Raw genomic sequence first — 12,689 nt, 5'->3', positions numbered from 1 at the left:
TTTAACAAAACGAGTTTGAGGTGCAGAATATATATTTGAGGAAGAGATTCCAAAACAGCTAGGGCTTTCAACTGCAATATCTCTGGTGAGTGCCCTATCAACAAGTTCTCTCTGGCCCAATGAATTTATACACCAATATAGTTTTAATAAATGTATATAGCTAGTTGGATGTGGAAGGCCAGGGTTCATGTGCCTGCTTTATCTAATGTGGAACAGGGACCTGAGTATTATCTATCTGGTGAGTGCCATAACTGTGAGCTATCGTAGTAATCTTTTTGTCAAAAAATTTAAAAGATCCAATTTTTGTCTTGATATGTTATAAAACTTATTCCAAACCTCCACATTGTTTGAAACATAGAATTGTTTCTTTATAGCCAGGCATATGAAATGTATTAGTAGTAGCAATTGTATGTACAAGTATCGGCTGGTGAGGCATGCACTTTTTCATGTTCATTTCTTTTATTAAAATGGTTCCCTGGTCTCCTTGCCCATTCAGACCCAGGCCTCTCCTCTGAGACAAATTGATTACTATTTACAGTGGCACTAGCCAAATTTATCATGTTGATACTTCATTTTTATCTAAGACCTTTAAAAGTCTATCAGATGGTAACAACTTTTTAAAACTGACTTGGTTTTGAACAGTCTAACATCAAGTCTCCTTAAATATCCAGTTTATCCACTGAGGTTAGTTATGTGATAGCATGTTCTAATTGTTTTGCTGCCATACAAAGTAGACAGTATGCACAGAAAAATAATTTCAGTTTAGAAGTTGGATTTTTTTCTTATTTCCACACGTACTTTCATTCTCAATACATTGTCATTCTAAAGGTAAAATATAAAGTAATCTCAGGAATATGTAATGTCCATAGCTTCTGATAGCACCAATAAATCCTATTTTTCATTTCATATGATAGACAGCTTGAAGATTGACCTCTAGGCTTCCGGACATCATATTATATCCAGTGGCAATCTGAAACATAGCAAACGGACTTGAAAACAGGTAACGTGAATCTCACAATACAGGGCCTTACTGATTTTTTTTTAAAATAGATTGTTATGATATTAGTATCCTGAAGATAGATTTGTATACAGAAGTAAAAGCCAGACACAGCATACAAGACACAGGTTACTAGATAAATATTGCTAAATACCGCTTTTGGAATGAATTGTAGAATTGCAACACACCCACACACAAGTAAAAAATACTGTCTGCTGGGAATCCTTTACTGTGCTTAGTTGAGATCTATATTGTACATTTTATGGTGATTTGTACCACTATTTTATTTTATATTTAGAGCCTCTGAATTAAGAGGAAATTGGGATATTACAAACCCTACTGGTGGTTCACAGTAAAACCCTTCTCTCCATTCTAATAATCATGTTGCTTCTTTACACAGTGCTGATTTGTAAATATTCAACAGATGCTTCTGGGATAGATGAGGAAAGTCCTCTGGAGTTGTGTCCACTGAATGCCCAGAGCCATCATTCTATATATATAAAGGGCTTAGTCCATCTGTCTGTGTGTCTGTCTGTCTGCCCATAACGCTCATGGGGGGCATGGTTCCTAGCAGGGCATGGCTCCAGCCAGTGCTGCATCAAAATGCCCATCATGAATGCCCCCACCCCTGCTCCTGGGAGGTGGCAGCAGAGCAGGGTGGTGGGTGGCAATGTTCTGCTGCCCCTCCCCGCCCCGGTCATTCTTGATCTGGCAGTTCACTAGTTTTTAAATAAAAGTACTTCTTTCAATAAGGAGTTGATATATATATTTAGTTGTGATATATAGCTAGTCTAATTGCAGTGGATGACATATTACAGTGATTTCAGTATAAAATTCTGTATGATCCAAACCTATTCTCAGCTCTTTAGAGCCTGTCTCCATAGATCCTTAGTATATATATTTAGGATGCAGTAAGGAACCAATGAAAATAAACCAATTTAAAATGATGGATGGCCCAGTATCATTTCATTCATATCTGTTTTTTCTCCCCAAGCCTAGGACAGTTTACATCTCCCACAGATCTAATCTCCTCAATTCATATTTTGTCCCCTTGAGTTCAATACCCTTTCCTTGTAATGGTGGTATTCTCCAAAATAAATGACCAAGAACCTCGAATATCAATCAGAATAAAACAGATCTTGAAACTGCAGACTTTCCTCTTTTTTCTTTGAAAACATGGGGAAAAAATTTAAGTGTGTTCTCAGTTCTGTGCCTTCAAAGTAAAAACTTCTTTCAAAATGCATACAGGCAGTCCTTGGAGTTACAACAGAATTGGTTCCTGAAAACTGTGTCTTAAGTTGAATCGTCATAACTCAGAACTGATTTTCCCATAGCAACAATGTTATAAATGGGGGATTGGTTCCTGAACCAAGGCCTGATACCCTATTTTCACCAAAAATAACTCAGTATTTTGTACTCAATCAATTATAGATGAGTAACATTAATGTATTTCTATTGTAAATAGCAATCATTGATTTCAAAGGACTTCTTTGAGTTGACTTTGCTGGACTTTTTGAAGGGCTCTTGGTTGGACTTTTTGAAGGGCTCTTGGCTGGAGTCTTCTCAGGAGTCTTGGCTGCAGGTTTTTCTGGAGTCTTGTCTGCTTTCTTAAAGAAAGTGTCCAAGGAAGTTTGGACAGATGTTCTCCAGGGAGACGGGTGATACAGCGAACTTGGTTGCTGGCATCATGTCGCGCCAGATCAAGAATTGTAAAGTTGAAACTGACATCAGAAAGTCCAAACAGGGTGTCAATTTATAAACGTTGTAAGTGTCATTTGTTGTAACTCAAAATGTCTTAAGTCAAGGGCTGCCTGTATTTAGAAACCTTGCCTTCAGTTTGCCAGAGCTAGCATAGTAAATATTGTATGCCACCAGCAAATATAGTTTCATTAAGAAAATAGAAAAAATTGTTTAGGGAAGACGGGAGAAAAAAATACTGTATCCTATCCACTTCGAGATTCTGCAAAGTAGAAATATTTGGAAACTGCTCAAAAGAAAGTAATCCTATCACCCTGTAAAGTCCCAGCAAACATAAGTCCTAATACAAGAGAGACTGTCATTCAGCTATAGTGGCAGAAGCATGTGGCATTATACCAGAAGGTTCAAACTTCCAAGCCTGTTTACAACCGTGAAGTCTACATGACCACAGTATTGAATAATGTAGCTGATGACCATGACATTTATGAAGAGGTTGAATTATTTTTAAGTGATAAGAAAAAAAAGAAATCTTCAAAGGCTTCCATGAGCGCATGTCATAATTAATTTACCATGAAGTAAACCTGCTAAAATGTTCATAGGAACAAGGTTGTATTCATTCCTAATCCTTCTTCTGAATGTTTTAAACCATTGAATGTATTGTATAAAGAAAGAGATCATATGGTCCAAGAAACTGTAAGTATATTATCGCAAGTAACATATGTGTAACAGTGATACAGTGTGCTGGCTGTTTAAAGCAGGCTATAGATTCACCATAGTCCTCTTGCAGAATTCAGCCCAGGCTGAGAACATAGGAATTGTAAGGCTTATAAAACGTCATGCTGGTAGACTCTAAGTGAAGTTTCTTTGCCCAATGTGGGAGAGAACTAGGGAGGGGAAAAGAGCTTTAGCATTTTTTCTTGCTTAAAGGCAGGACTTAGACTCTGTGATAGATGAGGCAAGAAAAGCACAAAAAGGTCTTGAGAAGGAACTCCATTTTTCTTCGCAGATGCCTAGGAGAAAGCCTCTCAAAAGGGATTAAGAGGAAGTTTTGTTGGTCTTAAAAAAGACAAAGGAAGAGATACAAGAAGTTGTCAATGGAAAGGTTTCATAGAATGTCTGAGCAGGAGTGGAATTCTCTTAATTCTCTAAGGGAAATGAAGTGGGATAGTTGAAAAATATATCAGATGGTCTCAAAGCTAGATTTCCACAGAAGAACAAGGATACAAGTTCCTCTGCACTTCTAAGGGACTACTATGTGAGTTGTTGACATTGTGTCTTGGAGAAAACTGACATATTCTCAGAGAAAGCAGAACATATGAGAGAGAAGGTGAATGAAGCTGAGCAGAACCCATTTCCATTCTCCTTTACCTAGGATAGAAGAGAGGACTTGAAGGTTGGTTAAGACTTTCAACAAATATAGCAACTGTGTAAAGAATGATTACTGGAATGGTTGTTCCATTACTTCATAAGAAATGGAGTCTCTTTTTGGCCAAAGGACTTAATGACCTTACCAGTGGGGAAACTAAGGCAATGGCTGAATCTGAAGCTAAGAGGTAAGTATACTTCTCTACATTATGTAACATTCTCATGTCCTATAATGTACACTACATGGTGTAAGGATTCAGCTGAAACATATGCAGCCAGGCCTGTGGAAAGGTCCTGGGAGGCAATTAGGAGGTCAACAGGACAGGGGCAAAGGTTACTGAAGCTGAGAAGGAAGATCCAAAACAGACAGTCCTAAATGTAAGTTGAAGTCAGGAGTCAGAGAACTGGTGCTGAGTTCAGGGAAAATCTGAGATGAGGGTCAAAGAAGCCAAGCCAAGTCAAGATGACAGGAAAACCAGAGAGAGCAGAGAGCAGAGCCAGCACCACGTTTCAAGGGAGATCCAAGATCAGAGTCAAGAAAGGCCAAAGCCAGGTCAGAAGTCAGGAGAACAAAGGATAGCTGTGAATGTCAGGCTTGCCAGAATGGACTGAGACTGCATGAAGGCAGGCCCACAGCTTGAGGATTGCAGGGATTTTTAAAAAGGATGAGTGGTGCATTCAGCAGCCAATCTGGCTGTAGAGAACTGGGTGAGCCACATAAACCAGAGATTAGGGGGAGATGTGGCCCAGCCAGGCTTTAATCACAGCCCCTGATGGTATCTACCCCCCTGACACCTTACGGGGCCTTCTTCTAGGCAGCTCATTACTGGGCTTTTCTCATTATTTTCAATGGAAATCTTTTATTAGTTTGGGTGCTTGAATGTGGTTGGCTGGTTCCCAAGATCGTTCTTCTAGGCTGTAGTCCGCCCAGGCAATCAAGTAGTGGAGCTCGCCTTAGGTGTGTTTGAAGCCTAGAACCTGTTTTACCTCAGGATCCTCCACTATCACGGGGGGGTTCAGGTGACCAGGAAAGAGGTGTTTGATGAAAGGTTTAAGTAAGGAAGTGTAAAAAAAAAAGGGTTGTTCTTTCAATGTCTATGGTAGGTGAAGCTTGAATGCAACAGGACTTATTTGTTCCACAACCTTGAAGGAACCCAGATATTAGTGATCCGGTTTTTCAAATAGTCTTGGGTGCTTGATAGTCTTCGAGGAGAGCCAGACCTTGTCACTGACTGAAATGGTGGAGCTGGACTGTTGGTGTCAGTCAGCTTGGTTTTTATATGCAGTCTTAGCAGCATCAAGATGAGCCTTTAATTCTTGTTGGAGATGTGATATAAGGTTGCTACTGAAGGAATATATGGGAAGGTAGGCAGTGCTGCGTGGAATTAAGTATGGAATTTGTAGTTTGAGAAAAAGGGGGTCTGGCCTGTGGAAGTATAGACAATGTTGTTGTATGTTGTTTCTACTTCAGGGAGTAAGGTTACCCAATTATCCTGATGAAAATTTAAAAAGCATCTGAAGTATTGCTCCAGGATCTCCATTTGGCCATTAGTCTGAGGGTAATATGCAGATGAATGAAGAGGTTCCACACCCAGGGCCTTACAAAACTCATGCCAGAAGTGGGAAATAAACTGGGGACCACAATCAGAGAGCACTTGAGATAGCTGTATAGGTGAAATATGTGTCTCAAAAATAGGTTGCCATTTCTCTAGCAGTGGAGACAGCCTAAGAGTATCGGGGCCCCAGCTGGGGACATAGAAGGCCTGATGAACTTATGGAGGTTCTCTGTAATATACTCCTGGAGTATCTTGAGCTCTGGCTCAGAGAATGAATAAATGCACACAAATGGAATCTGTGCCCCTGGCACAAGATGGAAGGGGGAATCATTAGGGAAATGCAGGGGAAGTTGATCCACTTTCTTATTGAATACATTGTTCACACCCCAGTACTTTTCAGGGAGAGATGGGTCATGGTCTGGAGAACACATGTTTTCTGCTAAGGTCAGCCATGAATCTTCTATGGTTGGTGCAAGCAACCTGATATCTTTGGCTCTGCTTCTGGCCTGTGTACCTGAGACAGAGTTCCCTTAACACCTACATGATGTTTGGGTTGTGGAGAGGTAACCAAGGAATTCCCAGTATAACTGAAGAGTGAAGAGAATGGACAAGGTCAAAACAAAGAGATTCCACATGATCACCAATGATACTTCTAGTGGGACTATCTTGTTGGTGATGGGGCCCAAAGATAGTGGGGATCCATATACCATTTCTGTGACCTCAGTGTCCTTTTTTGGCCAGACTAGTATCTGATGTTGTTCTGTGAGGGCTGAGTCCATGAAATTAGTGGAGGCTTCTGTGTCTAAGAGGCTGGAACAAAGACTTCTGCCCCAGATGGGTGCTGTAGGTGAAGGGTGATTAGGAAGAGTGACTCTTGGGATTTGGTGGTGCTTGAATTTATTGGAACTTGGAAGGTTAACTGAAACTGCTGGCTGACTGATAAGTGGTGGGTCTGGACAATGCTCCTTTAGCAAGGCCAGGCCAGGGAGTTTCCAGAAGGGAAGGTGGGAATTCCTTTCCTCAGGCAGATCCAGGCAAAATGCCTAGACTCCCCACAATACAGGCAGAGGCCCTGTGCAGGTTGATGAGCCTTCTACTCTGGGAGAAGCCATTTCCTAGCTGCATCCAGCTGCATGGCCTCCCCCAAGTATCAGCCCTTCCAGGGGCCTAGCTGACCCCAAAGGCTGAGGTTCATCCCAACCCTCCTGTTGTCACTCAGACAGATTGGAATCAATACAGATATTGAGATCAATGAATCTACCCAAAACAAATGAGAGCTCCACCCAAGCCAACCCATCTTTAATGTGACCCTGAAGGCCCTGGCACAAGTGGAAATGTTGAGCCACCTTATTCCACTCCGTGTCAGCTACCAACTGTTTAAACTTGTGGCATAACTTAATACGAGGTGGAGCCTCTCTCTGTGGGTCTGGACAGCTTTTTCAGCATTATGGACCCAATGCTCCTTTCTCTTCCACTTCCAGAGACAAACTGTTGGCTCTGGCTTTGGCCAGGGCTTATATGCCGAGAGCCCTGTCCCCTTCTGGTCATGTTCCCTATTAACTGACCTGCTGGCAAGGCTGCTTATTAACCCCAGACTGGCCCACTGCCTTTGTCTGGTTCAGAAAAACCCGTCCCTTAAAAAGGACATTTCACTTTTGCATACCAGGGTAAGGTTTCCCTGTTACACAGCCAATCTGGCTGAAGAAAACTGGGTAAGCCACATTAGCCAGAAATCAGGGGAAGATGTGATAATACACATGCTTGACCCAGCCAGGCCTGCTTGATCACAGTCCCCAACCCATGGTCAGGGGAATCATCTTCTACTGAAATTAATTTTTTCCTAAAAACTTTCTATATCATAGTTTCATAGTTGGTAGGGTCAGACGGGACCTGAGCAGATCATCAAGTCCAACCCCCTGCCATGGCAGGAAAGAATGCTGGGGTCAAATGATCCTGGCTAGGTGATTATCTAGCCTTCTTTTGAAGACCCCCCAGGGTAGGAGCAAGCACCACTTCCCTTGGAAGTTGGTTCCAGTTCCTAGCTGCCCTGACTGTGAAGTAGCGCCTCCTGATGTCTAGCCTGAATCTACTCTCTGTCAACTTATAGTCATTATTCCTTGTTACTCCCAGTAGTGCTTGTGGGAACAGGAACTCTCCCACTGCCTGCTGGTCCCCCTTGGGCGGTTTATAGATGGCCACCAGATCCCCTCAGCCTTTTATTGTGGAGGCTGAACAGGTTCAGGTCTTGTAGCTTCCCCTCGTAGGGCCTTGCTGCCCCCTGATCATGCAAGTGGCCCTCCTCTGGACCCTCTCAATGCTGGCCACATCCCTCCTGAAGTGCAGCACCCAGAACTGGACACAGTATTCCAGCTGTGGCCTGACCAGTGTCATATAGAGGGAGAGGATCGCCTCCTTGGACCTGCTTGTGATGCATCTGTGGATGCATGACAAGGTACGGTTAGCCTTCCAGACTGCATCCTTACATTGGCGGCCCATGTTCATCTTGGAATCAATAATGACACCAAGATCCTTTTCTGCCTCTGTGCTGACCAGAAGGGTGATCCCCAGGCTGTAGGTATGCTGTTGGCTCTTCCTCCCCAGGTGCAATACCTTGAACTTGTCAGTATCGAAACCCATCCTCTTCTCATCCGCCCACCCCTGTAACCTGTCCAGATCTAGTTGCAGCCTGTCCCTCTCCTCTAGCATGCCCACTTCTCCCCACATCTTAGTGTCGTCCGCAAATTTGAACAAGGTACTTTTTCACCCCCTCGTCCAAGTTGCTGATGAAGATGTTGAACAGTGTGGGCCTAAGGACCGAACCCTAGGGAACCCCACTGCCCACATCCCTCCAGGTTGAAAATGACCCATCCACCACCCCTCTCTGGGTGCAGCCCTCCAGCCAATTTGCGACCCATCTGACTGTGTAGGCATTGCCTACACAGTTACCTAATTTTTTAATGAGAATGGGGTGAGAGACAGTGTCAAAGGCCTTCCTAAAGTCCAGAAAGCCTGTATCCACTGTGACATCTGCATCCAAGGATTTTGTGACCTGGTTGTAGAAAGCCACCAGATTGGTCTGACAGGACCTGCCTCTAATGACCCCATGTTGGTTGCCCCTAAGCATGATCCCCCCTGCTGGTCCCTCGCAGATGTGCTCCTGGATAATTTCCTCAAAGAGCTTCCCCGAGACTGAGGTAAGACTAATGGACCTGTAGTTTCCTGGGTCCTCCTTCCTCCCTTTTTTGAAAATGGGGACCACATTGGCCCTTTTCCAGTCCTCTGGCACCTCACCAGAGCACCACAAGTACTCATAAAGCTGTGCCAGGGGTCCCGCAATGAACTCTGCTATTTCCCTCAGCACTCTGGGGTGGAGATCATCAGGACCTGCTGATTTGAACACGTCTAGTCCCACCAGAAGTTCCCTGACTAGGTCCTCACTGACACTGGGCCTGGCTGCACCTCCCCTGGGTCCGTCAGGGATCCCAATGGGGGGGATGACCCGGTCCCTGCTCAGAAAGATGGAGGCAAAGAAATAGTTAAAGAAGTTCGCTTTGTCATCTGGTGCAACCACCAGATTTCCTAGCATGTCCTACAGAGGCCCCACATTACCCAGTACCTTCTTTTTACCCATTATGTATTTAAAAAAGGACTTGTTATCTTTGATCCAGGTCACTAGTCCCAGTTCCATCTCTGCCTTACCCTTCCTAACAGCCCCCCTACAATCTCGAGCAATGGAGGTATAATCCTCCTTGGTGATGGCCTCTCCCTTCCATTGGGTGTACACCTCCTTTTTAGCTTTGAGACATTCCTGGATGCTTTTGGTGAGCCATGGGGATTCTTAAGCACTCTTGCCCACTTTGATCCGTGTTGGGATTGTCACCCTTTGGGCTTGGAGGATTGTCTCCTTAAGGAATAACCACTCTTCTTGGACTCCCAACTGCCCTCCCCTCCAGGACCTCAGTGCCTCCCCAGCTAGTCTCCTTACCTCATTGAAATCCGCCCTCCTGAAGTCCATGGCTGCTGCCTTGCTGCAGGCCTTTGACACCCTGTGCTGGATGGTGAATTCCAGTAGGTGATGATCACTATCGCCCAGGTGGCTGAGCATCCTCAGACCCTTCACCAGATCATCGCCTGTGGCCAGGACCAGGTCCAACAAAGCATTTCCGCAGATGGGACTGTGCACCTACTGGGTTAGATGGAGGTCCTTGGTTAGGAACCTACATGAGCGGTCAGACCTGGCTGACTGCTCTTCCCAGCAGATGTTCGTATAGTTTAGGTCACCCATGATGACCACATCTCTTGACTTAACTGCCTCTGCAAGCTGACCTGAGAATTCCTGGTCCAGCTCTTCCCCCTGGTTGGGTGGTCTGTAGTAGACCCACATTGTTAAGTCCCTTTCCCCCCAACCTCCTTGTATTCTGACCCAGAGCACTTCAGTCTGCCCCTCCTCTGACCCAGTGCTATTTGTTGAGGATGTGTATTGCTCTTTGATGTAGAGCACCAAAGCACCACGTTCCCTCCCCATTCTATCCCTCCTGTACAGCCTATAGCCCTTGATGTTTACCGCCCAGTCGTGAGTTGGATCCCACCAAGTTTCACTGATGAACAGAGATTGCCTAAAATATGACTTTTAGATCCCACTCTTCAATTAATTGAAATGATGCGGTGCTCCAACATTTATTATACAGACTCTAGCACAATAGTATGGTCTTCTTAGTGCTTCCTAGGTGGATATAATATGTCACAATAATTTCTATGTCTTCCTTCTTAGATAGTAGGAAAAATATTGCATTGTTTGTGTTCCCTTATTAACTTGTTCTTGTTAGCTTGTCTTGTGGTGATTTTTGTCATTAGAATGGGTAAAGTAATTGTTAATTGTTTTGGTAAGGCTATGTCTTATCCTCCTGGTTCACAGCTCCATTGCTCCTATGGAACAGAACTGACATGAGAAGTCAGGTTTGTGGAGAGGGGGCAATCCCAATCCCATTCAGATCCTTGAGTGCTGGGACAGAGACCTTGACCTGGACTCTGTATTCAAGGAGGAGCTGATGGAGAGAACAGAATACTGAAGTGACAAGCCTACTGCAACCAATGTTGCTCAGCAGATGGACTTTTACATTTAGTACCAGCTGGAGATTTTTTCCAGTGCCTATGGCTTCATTCCCCCTCATTCCAGCTCCAACAGACCTGAAATAATAAAATCTTGATGTCACAAATATGTGTATTACCATGCCTATGTTTATTGAAATAGTGGCTGTGAATGCCGTTTCACTGAACTTAGTAATAACAATGTTCCACTATATATCCTAATTCACGTATACATCCTAAAACATATACATCACTGGAAACCTTCATAAAAGATATGACTGCATTTGAAAAGGCTTCAAATGTTCTTATTCTCTATAACACTTTCTCTGTCCCTTCCAGAATTTAAAGTGGGAGGTGGAGACAGCCCTGCTTTTCCTCACATTTGAGGAAGACTTCACATAAACCATAGAACCTGTGAGGAAAAAATGCCTCTCTATTTATATATATACACACAGTAAAAAGCATATACAAGTTACTAACAGGATGAAATGTGCTATTTAGTACAACATGCTGTGGTAATCCACTGATTGGCAATTAGAAATATTTAAAGTGATTAGGGGTCATTTTATTAGCTGATGAAGTTCAATGTCATGCCAGCAACTCCATCGGAGCCTCTTGGCACCAGCTAAAGATCTGGTACAAAGCTTCTGATTGCTGGGGCATAGTAGTAAAACATTTTAAAGAGTTATTTGGATTAACAGAGGTAGGTTACCTGTCTGGTCAAGTCCTCACTTACCAGCCAAAGACCTTAGCTTAGTCAGATAGCTCCTTAGAAAGAAGATTGAGAATGAATATGAGCAAAGGGCAAGATTCTCAGTCTGACCTTTAGGAATGCCCAAGAGAGCTGGAAAGAATTGATGGATTGCCAGGGAAAGGGTTTATGTTGACATGACAGTTTAAGGTGAGCCAGCTGATTGCTTATTCATCTGGTGAGCACTATAGTTACACTGTATCTTTTCCATTTCATTGTTTTAATAAATTCCTTTATTTTGCTAGAAATACATTATTTAAAACACTTACATTTGGTGTTCTATTAAAGATATTTTTTTTTAACTTTCTGCTTCAAGATTAGTGAATATAGTCTCATTGTACATCTAGGTCTATAAAAGTATGCAGCATAAAATAATGCTGAGGTTATTTTTGTCTTTTCTGAGATGTCCTATACCCCCAAAACTTCCTCTGAGAGCTATGGAAAAGGGGGGAAAATACAGCATTGAAACAATGCTACACAAGATGAGTTACCTCAGAAAAGGATATGGAATACAGCCAGTCACCTGCTCCCATTATTCTTTATTAGTGATATTTAATAACATTATAGCATGCATTTCCCCAAGACAATATTTTCTCTATAAATAATAAATGCCTGGACCATTCTTTTAATTTCCCCATATACCCACCCAATAGGCTTGAAAAGAAAAGTGTAGGCTATATGGCATTGTTTACTTATCTACCACATCGTTCCACAGGGCATTTACTTTTGCACAAGTTAAAATTTCCTCTCCACCAACCAACCTTTCAGGGCTTTCATGACAAAAGTGAATACTGATAAAGAACCATTCAGCCAAGTAATTAAATTAGGTGTAAGTTCACATACCTGCCTGAATCAGAACTGTGAATCCATATTCACTTTGTTCCCCACTCTTAGCATGGACTCCATATTTCCAAAAAGGAGTTAGCAATAAAACCCAGTACAGATTAATTGCATATGAATAGGGGACAGCCTTGATACCTTTGGACAATCAACCATAAGTTTCACCATAGAATTTTAAGCCTTTCTACTCACTGTGGTTTGATTTCTGTCAGACATGAGCTTCCTATCTCAGACTATTTCAGCTGTAGATGTGTCTTTAAGAAAAACAAAGAACTTGTTTATAATGCAAAAGGTGCATTATTTCCATTTCCTACTTCAACATGCATGAAGTTGTTTTATTTTTCCTAAAGAAAATATGTAATTATTTTCAGGGAAGTCCTAATTCTGAAAAGAA

Source organism: Alligator sinensis, unplaced genomic scaffold (genome assembly GCF_000455745.1).
Source record: "Alligator sinensis unplaced genomic scaffold, ASM45574v1 scaffold1130_1, whole genome shotgun sequence".
Lineage (NCBI taxonomy): Eukaryota > Metazoa > Chordata > Crocodylia > Alligatoridae > Alligator > Alligator sinensis.
This window is presented reverse-complemented; position numbering follows the sequence as displayed.